The sequence below is a fragment of the Thermobia domestica genome, chromosome 5, assembly GCF_964235325.1.
Source record: "Thermobia domestica chromosome 5, izTheDome1.hap1.1, whole genome shotgun sequence".
In the NCBI taxonomy this organism is placed as follows: Eukaryota; Metazoa; Arthropoda; class Insecta; order Zygentoma; family Lepismatidae; genus Thermobia; species Thermobia domestica.
Window position 1 is genome coordinate 305046544 of NC_137458.1, and position 9591 is coordinate 305056134.

General features: G+C 34.3%; 1 protein-coding gene across 1 annotated transcript in view; it reads right to left on the minus strand.

The window, feature by feature from the left end:
- Positions 1–5621, minus strand: part of LOC145686762 (uncharacterized) — a 43541-nt gene extending 37920 nt beyond the window's left edge. The window contains exon 1 of the mRNA XM_081760401.1: positions 5157–5621. The gene's annotated coding sequence lies outside the window, so the exon portion shown is untranslated. The remainder of the gene's footprint in view (positions 1–5156) is intronic.
- Positions 5622–9591: the final 3970 nt, after the last annotated feature.

The window sequence follows — 9591 nt, forward strand, 5'->3', positions numbered from 1 at the left end:
TAATTAAAAGCATTGTTTCTTAAATATCGCCATGATACTTGTAGGATTTATTAGTAATGTACCAGTGTTTATTTTAAGATAGTTTTCGTCTGTCTGGTAGCAGTGTTGCCAGCTACGGAAAATTTTAATTCAAGATGTTAGGGGAAAATTACGTGTTTTGTCTATTATATCCCTCTTGTTGGCTACATAGAAAGAAAAGTACCAGTATCTAAAAGTCTTGTCTTTACCCTTCACAACGCACTATAGAAAGTTTCAATAGGATAGTTAGGGGAAGTACAGTTAAGGTTTACAGTAGACCTTGTTCTCTAAGTGGAAAGATAACTGTGATTTTTTTTTAGGTAGACTGAAATATTCTTTAGTGACCTGCTTACTTTATTAGATATCGCTACAATACTTATAGGGTATATTATAGAGATACCAAAGCTTCTTTTAAGATAGTTTGTGTGTGTGTCTGCTAGCACTGTTGCCAGCTACAGAAAATTTTAATTTCCGATTTTAGGGAGAAATTTTGAAAAAAAAACCTTTTGTCTCTATTATTTCCCTCTTGTTGGCTACATTCAAACAAACATACCACTGTCTGAAAGCCTCGTCCTTAGCCTACACAGCACACCATAAAAAGTTTCGGTAGAATAATTAGGGGAAGTACAGTTAAGGCTTATAATAAACTATGTTCTGTAAATGTTAAGAAAATTGTTAATTTCTGAGGTAGAATGAGATATTTAAAAAAAAAATCATGCTTACTTTGTTAGATATCGCCATGATACTTGTAGGTAGTATTCTTGGGGTACGAAGGTTTACTTTCAGATACTTTACGTCTGTTTTATGGCAGTGTTTCTAGCCAAAACAATTAATTCCCGATTTTAAGTAAAAAATTTGGCAAATTTCCCTTTCCCCTCTATTATTTCCCTGTTGCTCGCTACGTTGCAACAAATGTACCACTACCTGAACGCCTTCTCTTTAGCCTACAGAACGCACTATAAATAGTTTCAATAGGATAATTAGAGAAGCTGTAGCCCCGGCATATCTGGTGGGTTTTGCTTCTGAGGCGTAAAAAGTGTCAAAATTTCATGTGTATGGAAACAGAGAATTTTTTCTTTCTTTCTTTGAATGGAAGCCAGCGACTTTAGGTTTTTACTGTACCATGTCAACGCACCAAAGAATGTTTTTAGGTGACTTAGACCCATATGGCAACAGTGGTGCTAGATACAAAAAATCTTGAAATTCGGTTAGGGATTTTTTGTAAATTTTCACCCCTACATTTCCCTCAGTAATTTCCCACCCGCTCGCAACACTGCAATGTAACGTACACCAAAAAATAGCCACATTCCTTTTCTAAAAAACAAGGTCTTAACCATATCAATAGGGTAAATGGTTTTTGAGCAATAAGTCACTAACTGACAAAGTAGGAAAACGCCAAAAATGATCTGGGTCCGAAGGAATAATCACACGATTTTGCTCGTATAGGTACAAGGAAACAAACGATTTGTAAGTTACGAGGGCTTCGACTCAAGTTCTATTGATTATTTCAATAATTTTCAACATAAATCAATAAATAATAGCTGTCAGAAAAAAAACAGACATTTGAAAAAAAAACATGAAAAAGAACGATGTTTTTTATTGAAAAAAAACTTCACAGAAAAAAAACCGTTTTTTCACAACACTAATCAGGATCATGGGCGCCCGAAGGCGGGGACAGGGTGGGACCGGCCTCCCTGGTTCACGAAAATGTATACGTAATGTAGCAAACCACGTAAATAACATACCAAAAAATAGCAGACGTAATAGAGCATTCATGGAGATGGCCTCCTGGAAAATTTTCTTCGGGCGCCCCTGGTCACGAAGTTGAGCGAAACCTCTGTAGGAGGTTGAAGAAGAAGGAGTAATGAAATCTGAAAGATTACAGAAGAATTGGTAGAATAAAAATATGGGAGGAAAAGGGAGAACCCCGAGAAGTCCTACGGGCACAAAGTTGGCCACCACAAGCTTATTTGCCCTGGGGCCAAACAGGGATGTTCTGACTATTTGACTTGTATCTTGATACAGGTTACGTGATAGAATACAGAGAAACGTATTTATCTTGGATCGAATCCCTAATTTGATAGAATAATATATAACTTACAGAATTGGCAATTTAGAGAGAACATATCCTCTAGAGTAAGACAACAGTAATTTTAATATTTTCTTTATAGAGCTATATACTTATATACTACGTAGATTATCATGCGTAACTAATTTACTTAGGCCTATTTTTGCTAGAGTAATAAATGATTTTCTAATTGTGTAATATGTTTGTCCCTATTAGAAGATCTAGACAACTCTGACATTACCCAGTTGCGGATCTAGAAGGTAAAAACTGAGGGGGGGTAGCAAGAACCCAGACTATAATAGGTCTATTATGAGTTTACTATAAACTTTCAAAATTATATTAATAATAGCTTAAATTATTTTAGTAACTCAAAAAAAAAAAAAATCTGGGTGGGCTAGGAGCCCCGGTCCCGGACTAGATCTGACATTACCAAAGAAAAAAGTTAGTGGAAGATCCCTAAGAATTTGTGTTTCTTATCTAACAGGTTCTAAGAATTAAATTATGAGACTAGCGTTGCGTCTAAGGTTTTCCTAGTCTCACCAGGCAAAATAACGGAGTGGTATCTTATAAACACTTAACGCTCAGGCCGATTTCCTTGCGAAATTCCGTTCCCCTTATTGTGGATGTCGTAAGAATAAAAATATCGTTTCAGGCGTATCAAAAATTCTTAATGAATACATCAGTGAGCTATACGGACAGACAATTCACGTGTGTATACAAACTTCATTGATGGTCGGTATGTTATACAACTGCACTGAGAAAAATCCATTCGAGCTGCTTCGTGGCTAAGAGGTTAGCGTACGCGCCTTTGGCGTGGGAGGCCCGGATTCGATTCCCGCCGGGAGCTCATGTGGTTCGGATTCCATGTTAATTAGTAGGTCCACGTCTGATATAGCCTCGCTGCTGAACGGGAAGTTAAACTCAAAGTCAACTCAACTCAAAAATCCGTTCTTCGGAGAGCGGTATAGTATATTGTACAAGTATACGGAATCCTCTTGCTTACTACAGAAATAAGTACTGAGCATACGTTATCCGTATGCTACATAGGCACTGCCCTTAGATGTTACATTATGCCATTGCAGGATGTCTGATATCAAACAGTCTTCCTTCTATTACATACATATGTATGTTACCTTCGTCAGCTATATATTATATACGTCCATTTGTATGTGAGATCCTGACCGCCTATATTGTTTCATACGGAAAGTACGTACATACGAAACACTTATACAGAAAATATTATAAAACATGCGTTTTCAGTTATACGTTTGCTGTACTATAAGTCCAAAATCTACAGGATTTACAAATGTAACATACGATTTCAAGTACGCCACATTCAATGTTTTTCTCAGTGTCTGCATATATTATTACAGCATTATTATTATTATTAGCAGTAATAGCTATTATTTTACAGTATTGACATTTATTTAATTGGTTATTATTACACGCATTAAAAATCACCATGTACAAAATTTTAAAATTAAAAAGAATTAAAATTTATTTGTGCTTCCGAAAACATTAAATCAAATTTTTTCTCATCTGTATATTTACAAAATTAAAATACGCTTTAATTGTTTCTGACCAGTGGCGTATTTAGGGGGGGGGCTTCCGGGCTTAAGCCCCCCCCCCCGAAATCTTATTTACTATAGTAAAGTATATGAAATATCTTGCAGAATTTTCACATTTTCAGGCAAAGCACCCCCCGAAAGTTAGCAAAGCCCCTCCCGAAACAAAATCGTAAATACGCCACTGTTTCTGACATTAATCTAAGTTTGTTATAAAGCGAGAAGCTTGCTGATGCACAACTGTCGTTTACTTATGAGAAAAAAAAACAAACTAAAAAGTGACTGTTCACTGCCATCTATTGCAACAAATAAATATAATATGATTACGACTACTTTCTAGGGATCCACAACTCACAGGGTTTTTATTATTATTATTATTATTTTGTTAAATATTGAGTAGGCCTACTGTTAGAAGACAAATGCGAGTTATTTACAAATTTATTAATTTTCTCAAAGTTTTTTTTTCATTTTAAAAAAATTAAACTATATATTATGAACTAACTTAAAAAACAAAAACAAATGTAAACTGACTCCATTTCAAGAAGCAAAAATGTTTTATATATAAATATGGTTAATTAAGGATAAACGTCATAATATTTGAGACAATATTATTCTTGCTTAGTTAGCGCAACAAAAATTCTGCTGAAACATTTCTCAATTACATTTTTTTTTCGATAATTTTATGAGGATTCTCTCGTGGTAAAAAGTATTATTGCTTTTCATAAGGGAGACCCGGGTTTGTCTACCGATTAGAATTTATGTAGTCCGGGATCACATGTTAAATACTTGTATCATATGAATATGCCTCATTGATTGTCGTTTTTGAAAATAGTTCTTAAACTCCTAAACAATTAATTATTTCTAAATAACAAAATAATTTTTAAAAGAAATTTAGTCAATTCATTTCTTTTTCTTTAGGTCAATATCCAACCGAACGCCATTATTAATTTTGGCTGTCTAGACCGAAGTGGTTTCTGTAACTCCGTAAGGGCCTTAAGACGTCCAGTGATCAACGCCGAAAAATCCGCGATGACGTTAACATGGATTGAACACAACAATTTAAACAGATCAAATACAAGATGTCGCGATTAATTCCGCTATTTCTTTACCAGAATTTAACAAGGAATATCTACGGATTTGAAAATATAAAAGGAAAATTTAACGCTGAGATTTATCGGCCATTGAAACTAGAGCTTGGTTGATTAACAAAATTGTTCCGATTCTCGTATAAAAAATTTAAACAAAAGAACTTACTAATAAAGAAAGATTGGGGATTAATTAACGTTTTAAAATATAGGTGATAAATTAATAAATACTGTTCCGTCGAAGAAATAAAACGCAAAATTATTAACTTTTTGTTCTAGTTTAACGTATAATTTATAGCACCCATTTAAATGTACTCATTTTCAAGATTTTTTCTTTCTTTTCTTTTTCTTTTTTTTTAAAAAAAAGATTCTTAACTATGACATAAAGTAACAAATATAATATTAAAACTATACACTAACCTGTTTCGTGCTCCAATAACTGAACCGGAAAAAACAGATTCACAGCTGTTTGACTTGAAGTAAGTCCCTCTTCGTCCTCTGACTTTTTGTTCAGCACAGACAAAATAGATGCACTTTTCTATAGAAGTTGCAGCTGTTGCCACCTGTTTCACTCTTCATCACCAGCTGTCACTAGCGTTTGTGTCTCCATTCAAGAACGTAAGATTCAGTGTTCGACTTGCGATCAGTGGTTTCACGAATGTTTGTAACAGGAAATCCCACTGAACTGTTCTATAAAATATTGTGGACAATTATTTGTTGATATGTGTCGACTACGCAAGCGACAAAAGTATCTTCCTTAGCTAGGATCTGGTTAACCCCGCCAGCTTGGCAACCCGAGTATGCGTTGTAAGAGACGCACCGCACCGCCAAGCCGGCCTGTCGCTCTCGGCAGCCGTCTATGAAGATGCTCCAGAGACGGCGCGAGAGAAGCGACCGTTTTGATTAAACCCGCCCAGATTTGGCGCCATTTTATACGCGGAAGGGAATCGTGGGCGTGGCTTAGCCAGACGGAGTCCAATAAGGTTTCGAGGTGGCAAGCATCCGGCATGTAAAGTATTGGTTCTTCGTTGGTATGGTAAAAACATAGAGTTTGACTGCAACACGTGGTTGCTAGCATTGGTAAAACCACAAGCTCAGTAGGTGTTCACAAGATTGAAGGAAATGTGCGGGATGTAGGGGAAGAAAAGGGAGAGGGGAGACGTTCGCTTCACTTGTGTGATAAATTCCCAACAAGGATGCTTCATTGATTTTGCAACAAAAGGACAGGGAAAGTTTTGTAGTAGATTCGAAACACGAAATGGTAGACCATTCTATCAACTTTCATTACTGCATCGGAAACGAGTCTTTATTTAAAATTTATCGAAGCACAATTATTTATGAACAGCAATCTGAATACAACTGAAAAGGCAATATTTCACTGCAAGCATCTCTTTATCTTTTCTATCAAAGATTGGTGAACAACACGAATTAAACCTTTTTTCTTTATTTAGTGATAATTATTTGATCATTTCAGTGTTAACAAGGGAGGGGGTGTCATTTTGAATGGAGCAGGAGAGGAAATTACTCCCTTCTGAGTTTAAGAAACAAATGCGTTTTAATAAATCGTATACTAATCTCCATATTAAGATGCTAGGTTTGTGGTTAAGAAAAGTTTGTATATTTGTGAACGTTTATATGTTTGTGGCCAAATCTTTTCTTAGTGATATCTCGGAAACCACAAACTCTAGAAAGATGCCGTTTTACTGATCGATTGCAATTCTTTTTGTAGATTGTTCAATTCTAATTCTTTTTTTTAATGGCCGTTATTTCTTTATTACATTTTTTAGGGATACACTGGAAGTGTTGATTTTAAAAAAAAGCATCATATCCTACGAGTTATACATTCCAACATCACATAGTTGTGTACAGTGGGTTGTATATCTATCAGACGTTTGTTTCATGGCCAAATGATAATGAAAAATGAAAGATAACCATTTCTCCAGTCTAAGATGAATCTTTGATTGTTTCGAGTGTTTTGCCTAATGAACACTGACATAATTAATTGTGTGTGTAATGTATTTGCTTATTCCATACTGCATGCAAGAAGAAAGAAAACACTGATCATATATGAATTAAAAACTCCAACCGGAAGTAGGCTCAAATCTTGCAAACGGTGCGAGATATTGAAAACATAATCGAAAAATATCTCCCCTTTATGGTACCCCTTGCCGATTTTTATTAAGACGTCTTTCACTTGTGTCTGTAAAGGAACATGTACAGCTATTGTGAGGAATGACAAGGAGGTTCATGCTCATATGTGAATGATGCACTGTGTAGAGTGCGCAGGTTCGGCTAGTCTATATATTAATAATAATAATAAAAAGCAGGAAACTCTTACGTCGATGGACAATCTTCCCTCCTCCCTGCCAAATCTGAAATGATGGTACTGCTGATAACGTATAGATAAGAAATTTCCAACCTGGAGTACGTGAACCTCTGGACTTTAACGGCGTCACTGATTGTTTGTGAAAGCGAGGAGGATTTTTAGTAACGGCTGATAAAACAAATTAAGGGTCTCTTATATAGTGTAACAATAGTATACCCTGATTATGAGGGTTTGCGAAAGCTCAAATTTGAAATTAGCGCAGCTTAACGAAACTTGGATCACGTTCAAACCAATAATTTTCAAATAAACGAGGTAAAGTCAAACTGAATTTTCATTAGGGCTGTCCACGAGACTACACGAAACATGATTTTTGTGATGAGAAACAGACTACACAGCTCTACCAATAAAAAACGAACATACTTTCCAAGGCGAGACATTACTTTCACGGCACTCTTTATAGGCAAGATGGCCTTAACTCTTGTCTCTCAGTTAATTTAGTTTTCATTAGTTCAACGCTTAAATTTATACTCATTATCGGGAAAACTATAAGGAGAATTTTGCTTTATAACAATAGTTACGATGAAGTTTGCAGTTTGTAAGTATAAAATATAAACTGCTGAATGGCATTCACCAGGTTATGGCGTATGCTGATGATGTAAATCTGATAGGGGGTGATAGGAGAACAATACAAAGAAATGCAGAGACCTTATTAAGCATTTGCAGGGACATTGGTTTAGAAGTAAATGAAGAAAAAGCAAAATACATGGACGTTCGCCATGATAGTAATACCGCAAATTATGGATGCATCAGATTCAGAATATCAAATTATACTTTCGATAAAGTGGATATTTTCAAATATCTAAGATCAATATTAACAGAACAAAATCATTTTCACGAAGAAATTAGATTCATTCCCGTTCTGCCTAAAAGCCCTTCAGCACTTTGTAGAAAATGATCTTATCTTTAGGTAGAATAAGAATTCCGTTCTGTCTAATCTTTGGAGATAGGCAGTTTTATGCGGAAAGGAATTTTCTTTATAAGAAATTCAGCACCGAAATGCGTTTTCAGTTATACGAGGGCGAGGATAAAATCCAAGGAAAATTCTAACGAGACTGACAAAATCCAAGGCAGAAAATTATAGAAAGATACATTATATATATATATATATCAGTGCACACCTTGTATGATTATTTTTTTCTTCAATCGTCTTATATATTCTTCAAATCGTCTTGTCTTATACTCTAAAATGTTATTTGTAATTGTTCAATTTACTGAAATATTTTCTTTTATTAAAAACACTAAAAAGCCAACAAAACGTAAAAGTGTTATAACAAAAAGACAGATTGGATTTAATTACTTTCACGCACACACACACATACATACATACACACACATATATATATATATATATATATATATATATATATATATATATATATATATATATATATATATATATATATATATATATATATATATATATATATATATATATATATATATATATATATATATATATATATATATATATATATATATATATATATATATATATATATATATACAGGGGCGGATCAAGGATATGATCAAGGTGGGATATAGCCCCTATTGTCTCCCTTTGGATCCGCCACTGTGTGTATATATATATATATATATACAGTGGCGGATCCAAGTGGTGGACTATACGGGCTATAGCCCCCCTCCCTTGGCGCTCAGATTTACACTGGATAAAATGGGCTTCAATCCTGATTTACACTGGATAAAACGGCAAAATATGGTTCAGCCCCTCCCTTGATCATATCCTGGATCCGCCCTTGTGTATATATATATATGAAAAGTTCTGGTTATTCCTAATCATTATAAATTTAATACATTTGAAATACGTTCAGCATATTACTGTAACACTATTCATTTTAATTACGAAAAGTAATTGTGATGTTATTTGATTTTTAAATGTATTTCATCCTTATGAGATAGCATATACAGTAGTGTTCTTTTATTTAGAGCAGCGTTTCCCAACCGGTGTGCCGTGAATGGGCCGCTGGTGTGCCGCGAGGAAATCGAAACAAATTATTAATTCTATAGGAATGAAATTGCAAGACAAAGGAAAAATGTATATTTGTATTTCGCATTATTATGAACCTCTACTATGAATCTACAACTTTAAGTTTCATACCGTGTTACTTTTGTGTACATTTTAAATGTTGAAAAAATATTTGTTATCATTGTTATGACTATTATTGTTTCTTTATTGCTGCAGACTATTTCGTAACTTGAAATTTTAAAATATCATTCAATCCTTTCGACAAAGCAAACATGCATACAAATTACCTACATTTGTGTTTTAAAACTAAAAGAGATTTCTATTTAGTGATCTTTCTTCTTAGTGAAAGGTTGGAGACAGTTTTCGAAAAAGAAAGCTTAGTTTCAAAAACCTGAGTCCAATATTTCATTATAAATGTTTTCTATTTTAAAATTAGAATGAAAAATAAGCATATTTATTTACCACGGGGAAGAACCAGCGATTGA